Source organism: Oryctolagus cuniculus, chromosome 15, assembly GCF_051225735.1.
Source record: "Oryctolagus cuniculus isolate XC-2025 breed Fujian yellow rabbit chromosome 15, ASM5122573v1, whole genome shotgun sequence".
NCBI classification, from domain to species: Eukaryota; Metazoa; Chordata; class Mammalia; order Lagomorpha; family Leporidae; genus Oryctolagus; species Oryctolagus cuniculus.
The window spans coordinates 96,295,277-96,319,418 of NC_142881.1; the positions used below are offsets into that span (position 1 = coordinate 96,295,277).

Genomic DNA, 24,142 nt, shown 5'->3' on the forward strand with positions numbered 1-24,142 from the left:
TGATTTGCAAAAAATTAAATAAAATAGAAAGAAAGAGAGCTCTCCCTTTTGTAGTCAGATATCTCTTCCCTGAGAAATTGCTTTCTTATTTTTTTAAAAGATTTATTTATTGGAAAGATAGAGTTACACAGAGAGCTAGAGACAGAGAGAGAAGTCTTCCATCTGCTGGTTCACTCTCCAGATGGCCGCAACAGCCAGAGCTGCTCCAATCCAAAGTCTGGAGCCACAAGATTCTTCTGGGTCTCCCACATGGGTTCAGGGGCCCATGGACTTGGGCAATTTTCTATTGTTATCCCAGGCCATAGCAGAGAGCTGGATTGGAAGAGGAGCAGCCAGGACTAGAACCAGCACCCATATGAGATGCCGGCACTTCAGGAGAGGGTGTTAACCTACTGTGCCACAGTGCCAGCCCAAGAAATTGTTTTCTAACTTGGTTCTTTTACAGGTCTGGACTAAACAGCAATTGTGATCAGACCTCTATTCTTATTGCCCCTTAGCACTTATTTTCTAAAATAAATAAATTGTATTTGGAAACTACAAAAGAAAAAGCTGTTTTACTATAATGCTGCTTGACCTCCTTAAGACTGAATAAGAAATGGCCACTTAAAAGATCTCTGAATGGGGCTGGGGCTGTGATGTAGTGGGCTAAGCTACCACCGCAGGTGCCTGCATCCCATGTGGGCATGATTTCTAGTCCTGGCTGCTCCTCTTCTCATCCAGCTCTATGCTGTGACCTGGAAAAGCAGTAGAGATTTGCCAAGTGCTTGGGCCTCTGCACCCATGTAGGATACCCAGAAGGAACTCTTGTTCCTGATTAGGATTGGCCCAGCAATGGCCATTGTGGCCATTTGAGGAGTGAACCAGATGGAAGACCTTTCTCTCTGTCTCTCCTTTCCTCTATAACTCTACAGATGGACTGGGTGGAGGCTTCTTGGAAATAGAATTCAGTTGTTCACAGTCGATGGTTACATGTTTCCTCATGAGCTGTCAGTGAGGTCTGCCTTCTGTCATTGACTTTCAGTGGGCTCCTGAAACTCCCATGCAAACACCATTATTCATAGGTCATTCAAAACACCAGCAACCAGTGAGTGTCAGCCAAAATATGAAAATTTTAACTAAGGTCAAAATTATATTCTGTGTATTAAGTACAATGAATCAGAATCATTCTTTTGAGTTTTCTTTCATAGGAAAAATTTTCAAAATTGTAGCTTTAAGGAGCTGGCACTGAGTCATAGCTGGTAAAACCACTGCCTGCTGTGCCATTATCTCATATGGGCACTGGTTTGAGTGACTGCTGCACTTCTAACCAAGCTCTCTGCTGTGGCCTGGGAAGTCAGTAGAAGAGGGTCCAAGTCCTTGGGCCCTTGCACCCATGTGGAGACCCCAAAGAAGCTCCTATCTCCTGGCTTTGGATTGGCCCAGTTCCAGCAGTTGTGACCATTTCGGGGAGGTGAACCAGCCAATTGAAGACCTCTCTCTCTCTTTGCCTCTGCCTCTTTGTAACTCTTCCTTTCTAATAAATAAATAAATCTTTAAAAAAAAAATGTTGCTGCTGAACACTCCCCAAACTGCCTGGAGGAACTGCTACAGCAACTTCAAATGGGTTCATTTGCCTGAGACATAGCAAGTCATCCACTGACTCTGGGGTAGTGAAAAGAAATTATAACTTTAGTTATATACTATCTCAGTTTCTTAAGACATCTAGGTATTGTTATATACTATCTCAGTTTCTTAAGACATCTAGGTATTGCTGTTAAGTATAAACGGGGTAAAGCAAATGACATAAATGTTTCTAAATATAAACTTAAGTACTCTTTTTTTGTTTGCTGATAGATCAGGATTTCTCTCATTTGTCAGTTGAAAATGGCTAATCAGAATAAAAAATGAAAGGGACTCTGTGAAGAGGCTGGAGTCTCCCCTATTTAGAGATTAGAACCCAGGTATCTCCTCTACCCAGCACCATTCTAAGGTGGGCTGAGGGGTAACCCCCAGGGGACATCTGGAGGGGCCTAGGCCTGCCACTCCTTTCCTCTGTCCTGTTTTTGGCATGTGATGAAAAATATTGCATTTTGGATTTTTCTTTTCTGTCCTTGCACTTTAAAATCACCTTAACTGTAGCCTAGGGGAAGCTCTGAGGGGCTCACTTAAGAAAGCCACCCAACCCCTCTCTCCCAAGAAAGGGGGGATTTTCTAATAGTGTTTTGAATTAGGCCAGATGCTTTTCCTGATCCCCCTCCTACCACCACCACCAATGTCATGGAGCTCTGACCCCTTTCCTGGGAAGCTAAATGCCAATAAGCCTAGAAAACTAACTTTCCACAAGTCCTTTCCTCTTCTAACCAAGAGCTCAGACTCCTCTCTCCCCAGGTTTCTTTCATGATCACTTAGCACCAACAGGGGGTTCTACTACCTCCTTAGTTGGTAACAGACAAGAGAGGGACTGTGGGGGGAAAGGAAGACTCTGGTGTCTCCCCTCTTTTCCTGCTGGTCTGAGGACCAGGAAAAGTAAGACCCTCCTTCTTTTACATATCCCTCCCTCATTTTCCCATCCCAAGATAGATATATAATTTCTTTGATATTTATACCCACACCTGGTAACACAGAAGATTAAAAAATAGGATCTGTAACAATAATAAAAAATTATTTCTGGTTTAAAAATGATCTGGTTCCCTCCAGGGCAAGCAATTGCACAAATGTCCACTGAGTCTGGACCAGGGACTAGGGAAGGAAGGTCTTAAAAGGTAAAAGGGGGGAGCTACTAACCCAGCCTCAGGGCCCCAACTCTCCAACTCCCCAACTCGGTTGCATTTTATAAAACACTCATCCTCTGGGAATCGGGGTTTTAAAAAATGTCCATGCAGGGGAAGGGAGCCCCTTGAGGGAAGGAAGGTGGTCAACTGGGGCCCTTTGGTCTAGACACAGTGGTGTGGGGAAGGTGAGGTGCTGACGGCTCACACCATATCTCAGGTGGTACCACGCTCTCATGACAGTTTCTTGACTCCTCCCCTTGTGGCACCAGGGGAGGCTGAGCTGATGCTCTTGGGTTGCTGTTGGATTTGCTGTGGGCAGTATTGAGCTGTACTTCATCTTCAGGCATCAGCAGTGGCTGCAAGGCCACTTCCTCTATCTCAGAGACACCAGGTGGGGATTCTTGGCTGCTGTAAGATGTTTAACAGCCCAGATATGGGGTGGTTGGACCTGGTTCAGGGGACCCTAGTCCCTGGCCCCTTAGGCTTTCTGCCTTCCCCAAATGGGGGACAGCTGGGTGTCCAAGTGGAGTCTTGCTCAGTGGTGATCTCTTCGGATCAGCTAAGGAGGAAGCCCTATGAGGGCATGCCTGAGCCAGGTGATGACTGAATGCCTGAGTCTCCCAAGCCTGGCTCTTCCTCATGGACTGGGAGCTGGGTGACTGGTGCAGCAGCTTCTCTCATCCCTGGAGGGAGGCCACAGATTGTCATAACAGACTGGTGAGGGCTCTCATGTTGGACCTGTTGGTACCAAATGTGGATGCCTCTCGGCTTCCTGTTGCTGGGCCAGGAATACTGACAGGAAGGGAGAGGTGTAGCTGAAAGCTGGGTCTGGCTCAGGCTTCCATTGCATGTCTGATTGGCCAGACTCTTACAGGAGGTGGAAGTGGTGCCTTCTGAACGCATGGACTGCAACTCATCCAGTACAAAACCTGTTCTCTGTGCCGACTTGAGGCTGGAGGAATGAGAGCCACTGGAAAGTGGATCGAAGTGAAAGCTTTTGCCAAAGGTGGGAGAACAGAAGCTCTCGGGTTCCAAGCTGGGCTCTGAGTGGTAACTGGGATGACGGCTGCTCTCTGCAGTTGAGGTTGGCTTCCTCAAACTGTCCCCATGACTAACCTGGTGCTGGAGGAATGAGGCAGGGCAGCTGATGCACTGCTGCTACTATAAGCTGGCCGACACTTGTACATGGTTGGTGTGGGGGGCTGTCCTTGCCCCAAAAGCTGCTATCTCCATTAGTAGCCAGGCAAAGGTGTGTTCGCAGTCCCATGCAGCTGCTCAGGTCTGGCATAGGAGGAGGCCGGGGTTTGGCATTTGCGGACTGGCTCTCTGTTGTTTCCAAGCTTCCCTTAGACTTAGTTCCCCTAAGCTCTCCCTGGATGCCATTATCCATGATCTTCACAGTAATCTGACACTTCTGGCTGAAGGAAGGGAGGTCTGATTACAATTGTCTTCTCTTTCTTTGGTCTTCCCAAATAACTGGGTGCTGGGGAATTGCAAAGTGCATTGTTACAGCAGCCATTGGTGAAGGGGCTCATGCCTCCCCGGAATTTACCCATAACCTGTTCATTGGCTGTGCGTCCCCAGGCCACCAGCACCACATGAAACCCTGTGAGGCCAGCTACAGGGATGAAGAATAAGCCAGCAACACACTTCACTGCCATTGTGACAGTGTGCAGACCCCTGAGAGCTCCTCTATGTGGCAGAGGACATAAAGGAGGCCAAAGCCAAATATACCCATAGAGTGGGCTGTCAAGGAAAGGAGGAAGAGGAAGAAACAATGCTCGTTCTGGCGGCCAATACAGTTGTTCACCCAGGGGCAGGGATGATCAAATTCCTCCACACAATTATCACAGACACTGTGTGGGAACGCCGAGGAGGACAGTAGCAGCGGCGGGTGGCACATCCTTTCATGCACACCTGGATGCCCTTGATCTCCACTGTTTTGTAAAGGGAGCTCGAAAATCTTTCTTGTCCTCATCTTCCTCAGCTTGAGGGAAAATGCCTGGGTCCATGAAGGTGGCCCTTCTGAAATTGGCCAGAACAAAGAGAAACATAAATGCATTGTAGATGGGCACTGCAGGTGACATATTCAGGCTTAGTTCTGGACACATACAAGCAAAGAAGAGTGTTGTAGCTCCCACTAAGAAGATAGCGGCTGCTGAGGTCAGGATGTGTTTCTCGGTCTGAATCTCTATCCAGACTCTGCGGGCATGTTGGAGCTCTGAAGGGACATCTAACCTACTACATAGCCCAGGCCCACACAGAGGCAGAATGGATAAGACAATGGGATAAGGGAACCAACAGAGAAGAGTACAGAAAACCAAACAAACAAACAAAAAAACAAACAAAAAAATTTCAGGGAAACCAAAAATTTAGAATTATCATCCTTCCACATCCACACACAAAACTGAAGGTCAAAATATCTCAAATGAAAGAAAGCATATCAGAGGGGGAAAGGTGATTGCAAGTGATAAATAACCACTTCCCCAGAACAAAGTAGAAGAGGAGGTTAAGAAACACAACTTGGGGGCTGGCGCCGTGGTGTAGCAAGTAAAGCCGCTGCTTGTAGTGCCGGCCTCCTATATGGACACCAGCTCGAGGCCTGGATGCTCCACTTCTGATCCAGCTCTCTGCTATGGCCTGGGAAATCAGTAGAAGATGGCTCAAGTCCTTGGGACCCTGCACCCACATGGGAGACCTGGAAGAAGCTCCTGGCTCCTGGCTTCAGATTGGCACAGCTCCAGCCATTGCAGCCAATTGGGGAGTGAACCAGCAGATGGAAGACTTCTCTCTCTCTCTCTGCCTCTCCTCTGTGTAACTTTCAAATAAATATACAATGACTCATTTAGGACTGAGGTCTTGCATGCGGAGTAAGTGTACAACAACTCCTGCTCTAATTTAACAATTGAATCTCTTATGTATGATGTCAGTGATCACCCAAGACTCTTGCCATGAGTTGCCCAGGCTAAGGAAGCCTTTTGAGACCACAGTCTTTGTCAGTATTTAGGCAAAGCCAAAGGCAAAATGGAAGTTCTGTCCTCCCTTCAAAGAAAACTACATTCTTCTTGGATGGCTCCTTCTTTCCACTGGGGTATCATTCATGGCAATCCTTCATGTAGGACTTTTTTTATTTTTGCCACAGTGTCTTAGAATTCAATGCCTGAAATGTTTTCATGGGCTTTTCAACCATACAAGAATGCTGTAAGGGCTCATTCTGAGGTCACTATGCTATATAAAATGATTGTCATTCCATGAGTCTGCTGTATGAACTGCTTTCCAACTCAACATGTCTTAAATTGCAATGTCTGGTCTTACTCTAAGTCTCTTTTTTATTGTTTTTTAAATATTCATTTATTTGAAAGACAGAGTTACAAAGAGAGAAAGAGACAGAGAGATCTTCCAGTGGCTGGTTCAGTCCTCAAATGGCTGCAACAGCCAGAGCTGGACCCATCCAATGTCAAAAGCCAGGAGCTTCTTCCAGGTCCCCCAAGTGGTTCCAGAGTCCCAGTACTTGGGCCATCCTCTGCTCATTTCCTGGGTGCATTAGCAGCAAGATGGATCAGAAGTGGAGCAGCTGGGACTCAAACCCATGCCCATATAGGATACTGGCAAGGCAAGCAGTGGCTTTACCCTCTACACCAAAGTGCCAGCCACATGCACACAAATCTTAATCAGTGACTATCCCTGGTTTTAAACTGGAAGTTTTCTGGCAGAAAAATCACTAATTTCTCTGGTTTCATTTGAGGTACAGAAATACTAGCATGTTGCTTTTATTAACGCTGTAGAATGGTTATATACCTGCAAGGTAAAGCTATGCAGAAACTGGCTGTGTAACCCTTCTATTTATATATAAGATTGCTACAGCAAAACCCAGAACTAGCAAGTGTTTTTCTTAAAGAAATGCCTATGGTGGCTGATGTTGTGGTGTAGCAAGTAAAATTGCCACCTATGACCCCAGCATCCCATATGAGTACTGCTTTCAGTCTTGGCTGCTCCACTTCCAATCCAACACCTTGCTAATGGCCTTGGAAGATGACTCATTGTTTGTGGCCCTGGCTGATGCAGCCACCTGGGGAAGTGAACCAGCAGATGGAAGATATCTCTCTCTGTGTTAACTAGTAAGTAAGCAAATGAGTAAGTAAAAGAAATGCCTCCAACCTCCTCTCCTTTCATCCTAAAAATACCCCCACATTACCCCACAAATTTCACGAAGCAGTCTAACCAATCACTGTCCCTTTTCCCTAAGGATGGAGAAGTAACAAAAAATAAAAACATCTAAAATGAAACCCCTATAAAACAAAAGCAGGACCAAGCATCTCCTCTGTCTCCCTTAGACCAAGGCGTCCTTATCCATATTGTACCAAAAATAATTCACTGAATTGAGGGAATGATACAGCTGGCCTGCACACAAGAAGTCACTTTTCTACAACAGATAGAAGCCTGCTGGCCAATATTGTCTGGATGGGTTTATTTAGGGGAGTTCCACATCTAGGTAAGGAAACATCCCAGTCTGGGGCAGCAAATAACTACCAATTGTATGTAAACTCCCAGATTCACTGACGCCCACTTGAACACCATTACACTTCCCTAAAGAATATAGCATCTTCAACTAGGAAGATGAAGGTCAAAAGCATCACGAACCGATCAGGAACCTGGACACAAGCTGAACATGCATCTGTCACCTCTAATTTCAATCTATAAGAATCTTTGCCTCTAACTTCCTGGGGAGCCCTGGAGTTAAGTTCCTTCATCTGGTCTTTAAAATAAATACTTCTTTACTCCACCACACCAAAGCCAGTGATTGGCTTACTGTGTGTTGGGCAAGTATATACAGGTTTTAGGGGTTCTACAGCAACACCACCAACCAGATTGGAGGTATGTCCTGCAATAAGGGCAGAGATGGGACTTGAACCCAGGCATGCTGACATAAAAGATAGGCTTCTCAAGGAGTGCTCCAATCATTATGCCAAATCCCATTCCCTTACATTTTTAAACTAATTTTTTCTTTGAATTCCAGATAGACTGGACACAGCAGAGATCACCCATCTGCTGGTTCAGTCCCTAAATGTCCACAATAGTTGGGGCTTAGAGGCCAAAGTGAGGTGCCAAGAACTCATTCTAGGTGTCTCTCATGGATGGCAGTTGGGCCATCTTCTGTTGCTTTTCCAGGTGCATTAACAGGGAGCAGAATTGAAAGTGGAACAGCTGGGATAGGAACCAGCTCCTATATGGGATGCCAGTGCTGCAGGTGGTGGCTTACCCACTATACCACAGCATCAGCCATGATTATATTGCACACCTCTGCTTTTGAAAATATTTAGAAATAATTTGAAGCTGCAAATTACTGATTTGGGCTTGTGCTGTGGTGCACCAGCCTGTAGCATCTGCATCCCATATGGGAGCCTGGCTGCTCCACTTCTAATCCAGCTCCCTGGCAATGCACCTTGGAAAGTAGCAGAGGATGGCCAAGTCCTTGTGCCTCCACACTGATGTAGGAGATCCAGGACAAACTCCTGACTTTGGATTAGCTCAACTCTGGCAATTGGCATTTTGTGAGTGAGCCAGTGCATAAAAGACACAGCTATCTTTCTAGCTATCACTCTCCCTACCTCTTTCTGTACCTATTTCCAATAAAATAAATAGAAAAAAATACAGTGTGGCTTTGGGGGGCCACTACTCAACACTCCCTCCCCAGATTTAAAAAGTCAGTGATAGAGAATTAATGAAGGCATTAGTATAGGAGCTCACATCTTTTCCTCTTGCCTCAGACTAAACCAGCAGTGAGTGCTCCCCAAGTCTGTACTGCAAAATCCTGATAAATTTGTTATCACACTTTCATTATCTGCCAATCTCTGAATCTGTGTTGGGATTTCTTCTCCCAAACACTCTGGGATACATATAAAAACAACATAGCCCAGTGTAGCTTCATCTGATTAAAACACTCAGTGATGGATAATTGACTTTATATGAAAAAAATAAATAAGCCACCCAGGAACATCTTAGTAAATGATTGCTTCTCTGTTGCTAGTTAAGAGAAACTCCCAGGGAATAAGCACTTGGCCTGGTAGTTGAAGACCCACATTCCATACTGTGCTGTCTGTCTCAAGTCCCAGTACTGATTCTGTTCCAGCTCCCTGCACATGCACAACCACGGAAGCAGCAAGCTCAATAGTTGTCTCTCTGCCACCAATATGGGAGATCAGATGAGTGACCAGCTTCTGACTTTGGCCTGGCAAGTTCCAGCCCATGCAAAATCACTATCTCTCCCTCTTTCTCTCTTTGTTTATGTGTATGTGTCTGTCTCTCTTTGCCTTTCAAATAAAAATTTTTTAAAAATGAGAAACATCCTGGACTGCAACAAGGCTCATGTGCAGGATCATTTCCTCCATGTGGAAATGGCCCCAAGTCTTCCAGAAGCTGCAGTGGTGCTTCTTTAGCACAGTCTTGAAGGAAAAATGTTCTTGTATTTGCTGTAGGCACAGCACCTACACCACCTGGTGGATTAAGAATGTGCACCTCTTGGGTGAGTTCAGGATCAAACTCATTGTTCAGTGGCTTCTTGCTGCCCTCTGCTGGACTTCTGATGCAACTAATACATTTTTTGTTAGACACTGACAAACTGCTTACAGACCACCCTACACAATGAAGAATAGCAGAGTTGAAGTGATCCCAGTTTTCCATTTTAGCACTTAAAAAGCTATAGGAATTGAGAGGGATCATATTCGTAACCTGTTTAACTGCATCCTATTTTTATGTTTTATTTTCATTTCCTATCATCTTGTATTTTTTACTTTCACTTGTTATCTATTTTCTATAGCTCTCTATTTAGGAATATGTTGCTATTTTCCATATATATGTGCACTTCTCAAAGGTCCTTCTGTTATTGACACTCAAGATAAATCCCTGTGGTCATAGAACATTCATTGTTTTATTTGTATCTTTTCAGTTTATTTAGGCTCTTTTGTGACCTAGCAAAAGTTCTTCTGCAGAGTATTACATGTGCACTTGAACAGCAAGTGTATTCTCTTGTCCAACTATACTGTCAAGTTCTTTCATGATGTTCATGTTTCCTATATCCTTTCCAATATATTGCAAGCTACTTTGCAAACTTCTTTCCATTACTGAAAATGGCAAATACATGTGCCCTAATACTAGTTGACAACTCTACTTCTCCCTTTTTGTCTCTCTGTGACTCTGCTTTCAAATAAATCTTAAAAACATCCCTAAAGAATAACATTGAAATTTTCATTGCAAGTGCATTGGTTTGATTTTATCTTCTGTAATGTTTCTGAGTTCTAACATTTGTAATGGACTCATTAGGGTTTTTTGACATTTGAAATTCCAAAAGAGGGAAGGGATGGATGGACAGAGAGCAGCCACGTGTTGGTTCATGCCCCAAATGATCACAGTAGCTGGGGATGAGTTAAGTCAAAGCTAGGATCTGAGAGTTCAATCTAAGTTTCTCATGTGAGGGAAAGGGACGACTTGAAGCATCAACCCCCTGCTGTCTCTGTTAATGGTACACATGCCATGTAACAGACAACTAATTCTACTACGTTCTTATTTTTATCAGTTTGCTCTCTTTCTTGCCTAATAGCTCTAGTTTGAAGTTCCACTGCTACAAGCAAAAGAAATGATGAGGGCAGGCATCCTTATCTCCTTGATATTAGAGGAGACGTGGTGTGCTGGCTGCTGCGCACTGCTTGTGGTGACCATTGGAGGGTGAACCAATGGCAAAAGAAGACCTTTCTCTCTATTTCTCTCTCTCACTGTCCACTCTGCCTGTAAAAAAAAAAAAAAAAAAGAGAGAGAGAATGTGAATAATTCTCATTTGAATATTCCAGAATTAACATACATCAAATGATCACATCATACCCTAAAGTATCTACAACTATTTTTCAGTTGAATATTTATAAAGGCAAATATTATCAGGTTACACTAAAAAAAAAAAAAAAAGAAAGAAAGAACAATATAATCTATACAGGACTAAAACTTTTTTTTAAACTTTTTTGTATTAATACAGAGAAATGTTTCATGCATTCCATAGCAGGATAAAACTTGAGGGGCCAGCACTGTGGCATAGCTATAATTCTAACATTTGAAGCTAAAAAAATTTTTTCAGAGAAAACTCAAGCCGAAACAAGAAAGCAGAAGAAATAAACAGTAAAATGGAGAAGGTGGAGACAGGAAGGGGTAATTCTCCCCATCTTCATGTAGGAAAGAAGCAGTGCTGTGATGCTAGCATGTGGCAAGGATGCCTCCCCACCAAGACCCTACAATCTCTGAACCTTGCCATCAACCACCATACTCACATATGGATCCTCTTTGGACTCTGCTGATGCCTCTGGGACAGTCATACAACCCCTGCTGTGCATGTAAGCCAAGCCCAGGAAGAGCCAGTTCAGATTTACCACTCACATGCTCTTGTCTGTTGGCTGGCAGGGTGAAAAACCCTGCAGGGTTTACTACATACCAATTGTAAGAAGGCAGCATGTTTGAATATCCTGGGGATTTTGTATTTTCACCTGGGTCAGAGACAAAGGATTGTGCTGCTTAATGCTGAACACAGTTGCTGCATCAGCAAAATGATTTCCTTCTTTTGCCTGGAAATGCAGGGGCTACACAAGTGGTACAGATAATATTAAACCTTTTAAAGTGTCCAGGTCCTGCTGCTCCTCCAGGGTGAAGTCCACAGTCCACACCTGTAACAGTGCATTTCTCCGAACGGTATCAGCTCTGGGTCACAAAGAAGGATGTCAGGGAGTTCATTCTTCTCTTTATGTCTATCTTGCCTCTTATATAAGATGAAGCTAATTTTTGTATGCTATAGGCCAACAGAAAGGAAAATGATAATCAAAACATATCAATTTCATACTAACTTTCAATTATGAAATTGACTATAATAGAGTTTCCCTTATTCAGTAAAAGATCACAGTGTAATCTGTAGACATAAGTGTAATGTGTAACTGAAGAGTGTTAGATCAAGTGAGACGTCCATTCAAAGTAGATCAGGCTAACAATGTTTTAAAAAACTTTGGAAGGATGGCCTTGTGGCAGTGTGTAAAACCACAGGGAACCTGTTTAAGATCCAGTTGCTAACTTCCTTTCCAGCACTCTGCTAATGCACCTGGGAAAGCATAAGATGGCCCATGTCCTTGGGCCCCTGTAGCCACCTGGGAGACCTGAGAGAAGTTCCTGGCTCCCATCTGTTCCAGTTCCAGCTGTTGCCACCATCTGGGGAGTGAACTAATGATGGAAGGTCTCTCTCTTTCTAAATAAATCTATTAAACAATAAATTTTAGGGGATGGTATAGTGCCACAGCAGATTAAGCTACCATCTGAACCCACAGCATCCCACATGAGCACCAATATGAGCCACACCTACTCCATTTCTTATCCACTCCCTGTGAATAAATGTGGAAAACCAGTGGAAGATGGCTGAAGTACTAAGACTTCTGCCATCCACCTAGGAAACTTGGAAGAAGTTCTGGGCAGGTATTGGCCCAACCCCAGCCATTGTAGCAATTTCGGGACAACCAGCAGATGGAAGATCTATCTCTTTCTCTCTGTAACTCTCTTTCAAATAAAGAAGTAGTAAATAAAACTTTTTTGGATCATCAGGTTACACTTCACAGAAAAGACATATCTCTTCATCAATGTGTCCTCATGAATATAAAATTGCAAAACACACTGGCAAAAAGGCAAAGAAAAAACTAGACCAAGTGATGGGAACTACAAATGTAACATATCTAGGTGAGTGGTCCTGGACTGTGAGGAGAAAAAAACAGTAAACATGTTCAAAGAAGTGTTAACTGAATGAATCACTGTTTTTGAAATTTATTTATAAACAAAAGTATACTTATAAGCTTTTTCACATCTCTTCCAAAAATCAATGTAATTGCTATTGTTTACATGAAAGATATTGGCTATGTCCTCAAACAGGGCACATAAACTTGGAAAGTTATCTTAGAAGATTTGCATTTTTTTAAAGATTTTATTGGAGCTGGCACTGTGGTACAGTGGGTTAAAGCCCCAGCCTGCAGTGCCATCATCCCATACAGGCAACAGTTCGAGTCCTGGCTGCTTTATTGCCAACCCAGCTTCTGCTGTGGCCTAGAAAAACAGTGGAAGATGGCCCAAGTACACGGGCCCCTGTACCCATGTAGGAGACCCAAAAGAAACTCTTGGCTCCTGGCTTTGGTTCAGCTCAACTCTGGCTGTTGCAGACATTTGGGGAGTGAACCAGTGGAAGGAAGACTTCTCTCTCTCTAGCTCTACCTCTATCTGTAACTCTATCTTTCAAATAAATAAAAATAAATATTTAAAAATAACAGATCAAAGGGACAAGATTTAAAAAAAGATTTTATTGATTTGAGAGGTACAACTACAGACACAGAGAGGGAGGGATAGAAAATATTTCTTCCATCTGCTGGTTCACTCCCCAAATGGCCTCAATGGCCAGAGTTGAGTCACTCAGAAGCCAGAAGCCAGGAGCTCCTTCAAAGTCTCCCACATGGGTGCCAGAGCCCAAGCACTTGGGCCATCTTACACTATGTTCCCAGGCCACAAGCAGAGAGCTGGATAAGAAGATGAGCAGTCAGGACACAAACAGGTACCCATATTGGATGCTGATGCAACATCACCAGCCCCCAGAAGATGTGAATTTAAGAGTCAACATCTGGAAGGAGAATGAAGAAATAGAGAGGAAGAATTGGAGAAGACATGATGACCAACCATTAGACATAGAGTAGTCAGAATAGTGAAGAAAAAGATAGGAAGCATGAACACAATTCGGTACTAATTGGTTAAGCAGAGGGTTGAAAGTGTGTGGACACTGGCACAGGAAGTTGAAATTGGGAAAAAAATCAATAAGAATATGATGCAAAGAAGTGAGACTGGTACCCATATGGGATGCTGGCACTACAGGCTATAGCTTAACTTTTAAGTCTTGAAAAAAATTTTATTTGCACACAATTTATACCTGCAAGACTCAAAGAATCTCCTGAGAATACCTATTTGGTTGGCTCCAGTATTCTTTTTTTATTGAACCAACATTGTGGTGTAGCAGGTTAATCCACTGCTGGTAATACTGGAATCCCATATAGATACCAATACAAAACCTCTCGGTACCACTTCCCACCCAGCTCCCTGCTAAGGTATCAGAAAGCAGAAGATAACCCAAGGGTGTGGTCTCTTCCACCCATGTAGGATATGGAAGAAGCTCCAGGATCCTGGCTTCAGACTGTCATAGCAGCAGTCAATGCAGCCATTTGTGTAACGAATCAGCAGACACAACCTCTCTCTCTCTCCTCTTTCTGTAACTCTTCCTTTCACATTAATAAACCATTTAAAAAAAAAAGATGAAACATGACCACTGCTGGACAATAGTGGGAGTCAGAGAGTATTCTTATTTTATATATTATTGTTTAACGTTGCCTCCTCCAGTTCTTCTAAAAAGTACAAGCAATCCTTTGGGAAATGATAGCAATCTGTCATCTCCAAAGTAACTGATACCTGAAGGTTATGGCCATGACAACACTGTTAAATATGTGAACAGTTAAATAGACCTCAAATGCTTTCAAATGCTCAAAATTGGCCAAAGGAAAGGAGAATGAAGCATATATAAAACATGTTTAAAAATTCATAAAATGAAAGATTAAAACATCATCTCAAAAAGTTGACTCCAGGCTGGCGCCATGGCTCACTAGGCTAATCCTCCACCTGTGGCGCCGGCACACGGGGCTCTAGTCCCGGTCAGAGCACTGGATTCTGTCCCAGTTGTTCCTCTTCCAGTCCAGCTCTCTGCTGTGGTCTGGGAGTGCAGTGGAGGATGGCCCAAGTCCTTCGGCCCTGCACCCTCATGGGAGAAGCACCTGGCTCCTGGCTTCAGATCAGTGTGATGCACCAGCCGCAGCACACTGGCCGCAGTGGCTATTGGAAGGTGAACCAACAGAAAAAGGGAGACCTTTCTCTCTGTCTCTCCCTCTCACTGTCCACTCTGCCTGTCAAAAAAAAAAAAAACAAAAAAAAGGTTGACTCCATCTAAAACTATGAAAACATATATCTAAGTCCACTTTTTATTGTCAGAAGCAATCCAACTGAGAAAAAGTACTGAGGGTTTAAGCCATAGAGGCCAAGGGTGATAGATAGGAAATACAACACCTAAGCAATCTAACCCCGAGAGTCTTTGCCAAAGGCTGCAATGTGGATTGCAGAGGAAGGATACTGCAGAGGGCAGGGACTTGTGCAGTGAGGGTGCATAATCAAGGCCTCAGCAGAGTGTGTGCCATGTGCACTTAGGTCACTCTCTATTTCTGCCTCCATGATAGACAAATTGCTATGAAGATCCCCCCACCCTTCGTGACTCCCTACTTTTTTCAGATCATAAAGGAATCTGTAAACCTGAAGAGTTACTCTGGTTTATCTTACTCATGCTTTCACCCTCTACATGGGGTACACAGAAGGCACATAACTTGTTTCCTCTGTTAACAGGTCTATGTATCAAGGGAGGCTACATCTGGAGATAACACGGGTGCCTGGCATTATTCTAGATTCTGGATTTTAGGTAAAATGATGGAAACATGGGATATTGCGGTCTCTGGTTGAGAAAAAGTTGATACCTGTGGGATGGCCTGCGCTGCGGCTCACTTGATTAATCCTCTGCCTGCAGTGCTGGCAGCCCATATGGGCACCGGGTTCTACTCCTGGTTACTCCTCTTCCAGTCCAGCTCTCTGCTGTGGCCTGGGAAGGCAGTGGAGGATGGCGCAAGTGCTTGGGCACCTGCACCTGCATGGGAGACCAGGAGGAAGCACCTGGCCCCTGGCTTCAGATCAGTGTAGTGCAGCCATGCCAGCATTTTGGGAGGTGAACCAACAGAAGGAAGACCTTTCTCTGTGACTCTCCCTCTCACTGTATGTAACTCTGTCAAATAAATTTTATAAAAAAAGATACCTGTGGGAGAAGAGACATTCCAGCATGTGATGACCAGGGACCACTCATCTTCAGTGTTGTTTCCTGTGAGAGGATTTTACACCCCCATTCCCATACTTAAAAATGCAGACAAGGCCACATGACTCTTTCCAGATACAGTGGAAGAAAATTTTGTCACATTTGAGAAAATCACAGAAAATCACTGTTCTTTATCATCCAGCCACAATGACCATCAGTAGACACCATTCTATCAGCCTGAGGTCAAAATGACAGCTGATGCACAGCTTAAATGTGGAAGACTTGAAGAAACTGAGTCATTGGTTACCTGAGAAAGCCATTAAAAGACCATTAGCTGTAGTAGATGGCACTCATAAATAGATGGCACTGCAAGTCCATGGGTTATATCTCTGGAATTTTTAATAAATAGTGCTTAACACAAATACAGAGAAAAGGGACCGGCGTGTGGCGCAGCAGGTTAATGCCTTGGCCTGAAGTGCCAGCATCCCATATGGGTGCAGTTTCTAGTCCTGACTTGACCTCTTCTGATCCAGATCTCCATTATGGCCTGGGAAAGCAGTAGAGGATGGCCCAAGTCCTTGGGCCCCTGCAGCCACGTGGGATACCCAGAAGAAGCTCCTGGCTCCCAGTTTCGGAATGGTACAGCTCTGGCCATTGCAGCCATCTGGGGAGTGAACCATCGGATGGAAGACCTCTCTCTCTGCCTCTCTTCTCTCTGTAACTCTGTCTTTCAAATAAGTAAAATAAATCTTTAAAAAAATAAAGCTTTGGATCAAGACACAGAAATAAATAAATCTTAAAAAATACAGAGAAAAGCTAAAATGGAATCCAAAGATCACATCAAATGTACAAAAACTTGACAAGTACATAAGGTATATGATTTATAATTTTGAGTGAGAAAAATTCCATAATATTGTACTAAACACTAGATGAAAAAAATAACAGAAATTTAGTTTCTCATAGTTTGACACTATGCTGCCTGAAGTTTTGATTTCTTCTGAGGACATTCTCTTGTTTCAAGATCATCAAATTTCCAACATAACCTTTGGGATCTAGTCTGTTTCTCCTCCCATCTCTAGGGACTCTCTTTCAAAATCAGATTGGAGGGCCAGCACCGTGGCACAGTAGGTTAATCCTCCATGCCTGCGGTGCTGGCATCCCATATGGATGCCGGTTCCAGTTCCAGGTGCTCCTCTTCCAATCCAGTTTTCTGCTATGGCCTGGAAAAGCAGTAGAAGATGGCCAAAATGCTTGGGCTCCTGCACCCACATGGGAGGCTGGGAAAAAGCTCCTGGTTCCTGGCTTCAGATCAGCACAGCTTCAGCCATTGTGGCCATTTGGGAAGTGAACCAATGGAAGGAAGACCTTTCTCTGTCTCTCCCTCTCACTGTCTATAACTCTACCTCTCAAATAAATAAATAAATAATCTTTTATATATCAGATTGGATTAGGTCAGGATATAAGATAACACTCAGACATCAATAGCCTCTGTATACACAGACAATACCACAGCTGACATAGAACTTCTAACATCAATCCCATTCACAATAGATACAAGAACAACTACCTTGGAGTAAATTTAAGCAATGTCAAAGATCTCTGTGATGAGAAATACAAAATATTAAAGAAAGAAATGAGACAAAAAATGAAAAATTGTTCATGTTCATGGAGTTAGAATCAATATCAAACTCCAAACTACTGAAAACAATTTAAAGATTGAATACACCAAGATTCAATGTACTGATTCAATATACCAAGGACATTCTTCTCAGATATAGAAAAGGATGCTGAAATTCATATGGAAACACAAGAGTCCCTGAATAGCTAAAGCAATCTTATACAACAAAAACAAAGCTGGAGGCTTATTTGAGAGGTAGAGTTGCAGACAGTGAGAGGGAGGGAGAGAGGTCTTCCATCCACAGCTTTACTACCCAATTGTTCACAATGGCCTGAGCTGGGCCAATCCAAAGTCAGGAGCCTGGAGGTTCTTCTAAGTCTCCTATGCAAACACAGGAAGGAGCTCAAGCACCTGGGCCATCCTCTGTTGCACTCCCAGGCTATAGCAGAGAGCTGCATTGGAAGAGGAGCAGCCAGTACTTCAACTGGTGCCCACATGGGATTCCAGCACTGCAGGTGGAGAATCACCCACTGTATCACAGCACTGCCCCCAGGTTTCAAGATATACTATAGTGCAGTAATCAAAATAGCCTAGTACTTGTACAAAAACAGATGGATACACCAATGGAACAGAATATAAATGCAGAAATCAATCCTGGAGAAGGATAATCTGTTAAACACATAGTGCCGGGAAAACTGGATCTCCTCATGCAGAAGTATGAAGCAATACTCCTACTTTACACCTTACAAAAATACACTCAAAATGGATTAAAATGGATAAAAGATTTAAATAACAACCTGATACCAAATTATTAGAGAAAGTTGGGGTAACCCTGCAAGACATTGGCATAGAAAAAGACTACTTGGAAAAGACCGCAGAGGCACAAGCAATCGAAGCCAAAATTGACAAATGGGATCACATCAAATTGAGAAGCTTCTGTACTGCAAAAAAAAAAAAAAAAAAAAGTTATCAAAGTGAAGAAGTGAAGGGCCAACTGACAAACTGGGAGAAATGATTTGCAAACTATGCAACTGATAAAAAATTAATAACCAGAATACATAAAGGCTCAAGAAATTCCACAACAGCAAAACGAAAAGCCCAGTGCAGAAATGGGCAAAGGACTTAAATAGATATTTTTAAAAAGAAATCCAAATAGCCATCAGATACATGAGAAAATGCTCAGATCACCATTCAACAGAGAAATGTAAATCAAAACCACAAGGAAGTTTTACCTCACCCCCGTTAGAATGGCATTCACATAGAAATCAAACAAATGCTGGCAAAGATGTGTGGAAAACTTAACCCTGATCCACTGTTTGTGGGAATGTAAACTGGTAAAGACACCATGGAAGACAGTATGGAGATACCTCAAAACATCGTACTTAGTGAATAAGCCAGTCTAAAAAGGACAAAAACCATATATTCTCCCTGATCTGTGACAACTAATAGCACACCTAAAGGTAACCTATAGAAATGAAATTGACACTTTGAGAAGCAATGACTTTGAACAGCCCTTGTCTTGACTATTGAGGAACAATTTTTTCACATTATCTGTTGAACTCTTTACTTAGTATAGAGTTACTCATATGTGTATAAAGTTAATTGAAAATAGATCTTAGTAAAAAATAGGAATGAGAATAGGAGAGGAAGAAGAGTGTAGGTGGGAGGGTGGCTATGGTGGGAAGAGTCACTATGTTCTTAAAGTTGTAATTATGAAATGCATGAAGTTTGTCTTCCTTAAGTAAAAGGTTTCTAAGGAAAAAAGATATGAAAGGAACATTCCAGAAAAATTTTCATTTTGATGATTTGGGTCAAGGCTACTTGGTAGCAATATTTAAAAGCAAAGAATGAATGATGCATTTTTCATCCTATTTATTTTTAATTGTTTACTTTTTTGTTTTAAAAGACAGTTTTGGAGAGAGAGCAGAAGGCAGTGGAAGATCTTCCATCTGTTGCTCTACTCCCCAAGTGGCTGTAACAGCCAGAGCTGGGCCAGACTGAAACCAGGAGCCAGAAGCTTCATGGGGGTCTCACACATGGGTGGCAGGTGCCCAAGCACTTGGACCATCTTATGCTGCTTTCACAGGTGCCTTAAGCAGGGAGCTGGATTGGAAGTGGTGCAACCAAGAAACAAACCAGAACCCATAGGGTTACTCGAATCCCAGGCAGCTGTTTAACCCAATATACTGCAATGTCACAATTTTTGTCAATTTAGACACTAGAAGTGAGTGTGGACAACTGAAGAAATTAAGCTTCTGCAACTTAAGTGAGAGGCTAGGACTATATTCCTGGCTCTCTGTTATGACCCTGTCTCAGTCCTGGTTGTTGTGGGTGTGAATTAATGGATTGAAGGTGTTGGTGTCTGTCTCTCTCTCTCCCTTTCTCTCTCATTCCATAACACAGAGTAGGTTAAGCCTCCACCCATAGTGCCAGCATCCCATATGGGCACCAATTTGTGTTCCAGATGCTCTTCTTTTTTAAATATTTATTTGAAAGTAGAGTTGCAGAGAGAGAGCCAGAGACAGAGAGAAAGGTCTTCCATCTGCTGGTTCACTCCCAAAATGGCTGCAATAGCTGGAGCTGGGCTGATACAAAGCCAGAAGTCAGGAGCATCCTCCAGGTCTCCCACTTGGGTGCAGGGGCCCAAGGAGTTGGGCCATCCTCAACTACTTTCCCAAGCCATAGCAAAGGGCTGGATTGGAAGTGGACCAACTGGGACTCAAATCAGTGCCTATATGGGATGCCGACACCACAGGCAGAGGCTTAACCTACCATGCCACAGCAAGGGCCCCAGATCCTCTTCTTTGGATCCAGCTCCCCGGTTTTGTCCTGGGAAAGCAGTGGAAGATAGCCCAAGTCCTTGGGCCCCTAAACCCACCTGGGAGACCCAGAGGAAGCTCCTGGCTCTTAGCTTTGGATCAGCCCATCTCCAACTATTTTCACCATTTGGAGACTGAACCAGTGGATAAAAAATTTGTATGTCTCTCCTCTCCTTGTAACTATGCCCACCAAATAAATAAATAAAATCTTTTTTAAAAAAAAGTCTCTATATATTTCCATCTACTTCTCATTCTCTCTCAAGTATATAAATACTTTAAGATGGCAAAAGATTGGCCAGCACCATGGCTCACTAGGCTAATCCTCTGCCTGTGGCACTGGCACACCGGGTTCTAGTCCTGGTCAGAGCACCAGATTCTGTCATGGTTGCTCCTCTTCCAGTCCAGCTCTCTGCTGTGGCCCAGGAGTGCAGTGGAGGATGGCCCAAGTCCTTCGGCCCTGCACCTGCATGGGAGACCAGGAGAAGCACCTGCTCCTGCCTTCAGATCAGCGCAGTGCGCCGGCTGTAGCACACCAGCCGCAGCGGCCATTGGAGGGTGAACCAATGGTAAAGGAAGACCTTTCTTTCTGTCTCTCTCTCACTGCCCACTCTGCCTGTCAAAGAAGAAAAAAAAGATGGCAAAAGATTCAAGTCAAAGACTAGAGAATTGTCTTGGGCTCTGACTATAGTTTATGCCATTGATAAATGGAATAATTTGCCTGAAACATACCTTTGTGGAGTCTGAAGTAATCCTGCATTTGTACACTCACTGTGATAAAACTATGGAGAGTTATTTAAGGACCTGCAATAGGTTCTATCCTCTACACATTTTCTGATCTAATCCATGAAGCAAGTTCAGCCTCCAAAAGCTTTTAGACACTCTACTTTAACAATTCAAAATATTAGCTTTTTAATTTTTTCTGATGTAGCAAATTCTTGCCAAAGTTTGAATTCAAACCATGTAAAAAGTCTTGTGGCTATGGCAATAAAAAAAAATTGAGACCAATGGGAATTCAGCTCAGATGGCTTTAAATCTTCAAACCATTCTTACTTTATCTTATATGAATCCTGATTCTGAATTATATTTCTTTATGCTTTTCCAATTTATTTAAAAAATCTCATAAAAAATCTCATAAAACTCTTAACATACAATGTGAAAGAAGCTGAGGAATAAATAACCTACCAGCAATATATTTATTTTTGTTGGTCTTGGCCACATGTAGATGTCTCTAGAATCTATCTGCAAGAGAAATATTGGCTCAGTGACAAAAATGAAGTGGCCTCCCTGTGGGGGAATATAATCTTTACACATGGGAAAAACAGAAAAGATGCCAAAAGAGCACACACAAGACTACCAAATACTTTGATTAAACATAAACTATTGTTAGATAACCAAAATATTAATTTATTACCAATTCTGTAAAAAAAAATCCTTGTCAGGCCTGTCACTATGGAGTGGTGGGTAAAGCCATCTCCTACAGTGTGGGCATCCATGTGGGCACCAATTTGAGTCCCAGCTACTCTACTTCTGGTCTAGCTCTCTGCTATGGACTGGGAAAGCAGTGGATGAACACCTAAGTCCTTGGGCCCCGTGCACTCACATGGCAGACCTGTAAGAAGCTCCAGGCTACTGGCTTCAGATCAGCCCAGCCCCAGCCATTGAGGACATGTGGGAGTGAACCAGCAGCTGGAAGGCCTCTCTCTCTCTTCCTCTGTCTCTGTAACTCAGCCTTTCAAATAAATAAATCGTATAGAAATAATTTATAATGTTCATCACAATTGTTCAAATAAGTAGCAGTACACCAGAAAAATGATGATTTCACTAGAATCTATATACACAGAAAATTACTCAGGCAGTACTTAAAACATCTCTTGCTTTTATGTATCTCAAATTCCTTAAAAGTATCCAGCTTGAAAATTAGTTTTTGGCCACAACTATATGTATAGAAAAAATTGACAGAATCTGCTAGCACAGCTTCCTGTAACTTCCATGTGACACTCCTCCCTGTACCCAAATCTTAACATAATTCTCCACCACACAGACCCCTGACATTTTCCTGTTCACTTGTTCTAGCCCATGAGATGACCATAAATATGATAACAACATAGTTTGTAAAGTATTTTACAGTTGGGAGTGTGCCTTCTTGTACAGTATTCATGTGGAGAATCCTGAGACTTACCTGAAGGACACCTGGGGCCTAGGTCAAGGCTGTGCAAGTCAGACATTGGAAGGGTAGGCATTATGATGCAGTAGGCTTACCTACTTCTCTGGACATACCACATCACAGAGTGCCTGGTTTGTGTCCTCATTATTCCACACCTCCTGCAAGTGGTTTTTTTGTTTGTTTGTTTTAAAAAATGCTTATTTATTTGTTTGAAAGGCAGAGCTACAGAGAGGCAGAGGCAGAGAGCAAGAGGCCTTCCACCTGCTGGTTCACTCCCCGAATGGCCATAATGGCCAGAGCTAAACAGATCCAAAATCAGGAGCCAGGAGCTTCTTCCAGGTCTCCCATGAAGGTGCAGGGGCCCAAGGACTTGAGCTCTCTTCTACTGCTTTCTCAGGCCATAGCAGAGAGCTGGATTGGAAGTGGGCAGCCAGGACTGCAACCAGTGCCCATGGGATGCTGGCACTGCAGGTCATGACTTTCCTATTACAGCACAGCACCAGCTCAAAAGTGTTCTCTTGAGGCAACAGATCATGGCTCAAAAACTTGGTTTCCTGCCATCTGAATGGGAAACCCACATAGAGTTCCTACCTCCTGGCTTTCATAGATATAACACTCGCTATTGTGGGCTTTTGCAGAGTGATCCAGCGGATGGAGGACCTTTTTCTCTGCCTTTCAAATAAACAAATCAGTAAAAAATTATCGGTATGTGATATGGAACAATGGGTCTCTACCACCACTGGTTAAAGCCAGAGTTGCTCCACTTCCAATTCAGTTCCCTACTAATGCACCTGGGAAAATACCTGAAGACAGTCCAACTACTTGGACCATCTCTATCCACCTGGGAAACCTGGATCGAGTTCCTGTTTTCTGGCTTTGGCCTGGTCCAGTCCTAGCCACTGAAGCCATTTGAAGAGTGAACCAGCAGAAGGTATTAGATAGAAAGATCTGTCTCTCCATGAATCTGCCTTTCAAATGAACAAATAAATAAATAAATTTTAAAAAATTATATTGGTGTGAGTTAAGCAATCCTGAAGGCAGCAGCCTCAATTAAAGCAGTAGACAACTAAAACAGGTGATTTGTGATTCCAGATGCCAGCAGCATATGGATGGCCTAGCAGAGGCCACCCCAAAATGCTTACTGACAATTACAAATGAAATAGTTGAATTTTATACCTGCACAATTCTTCTCCATTTTGAGTGCAAGAGCCCAGAATCTTGGACCATCTTCCTGTTTTTTCTCAGAATATTAGCAGGGGGCTGGATCAAACTTTGGGCAGCCAGGACATTAACTGGTGCCATATAGGATGCCAGGGTCACAGGCAGTGGCTTCACCTGTTATGCCTCAACACAGGCTGCAAAACTGTTTTAATCTTATACATCTATTTGAGCACTGTACTGTGATTTATTTGTATTTTACAAACCAGCAAGCAGTAAAAGCATGAATTGTTCACATGTTAAGTAATGGAAAATAGATTCACACTAAATTTTGTAGCATATAAGTAGCTGATACTAAGTGTGAAAAACTTGTATAATGCCCACATTTGGATACACAATCCATAGAGATTATTAGGGAAAAAGTCTAACCATGGACAAGGAAAAGTCTTCCAAAACAGTGTTTGTTCCAAATCAACTGTGGTTTCTGAAATGGGTCTCAAAATACAACTTTTAAAATAAATGTGGTAAATTAAATAACCCTACTCAAACATAAATAAATAAACCAGAGTTTGTGACATCTACAAATCATTTGATATTTGTCAATGCACTTAACCATAGCTGTAGATATCAAATATGACAAACTACATTTCACATTAATTGGAAAACAATAAATTTTTTTAAAGA

At 42.9% G+C, this 24,142-nt stretch overlaps 1 pseudogene; it reads right to left on the bottom strand.

Moving 5' to 3' along the window:
* Positions 1 to 402: 402 nt before the first annotated feature.
* Positions 403 to 24,142, bottom strand: part of LOC127485689 (palmitoyltransferase ZDHHC5 pseudogene) — a 37,278-nt pseudogene continuing 13,538 nt past the window's right edge.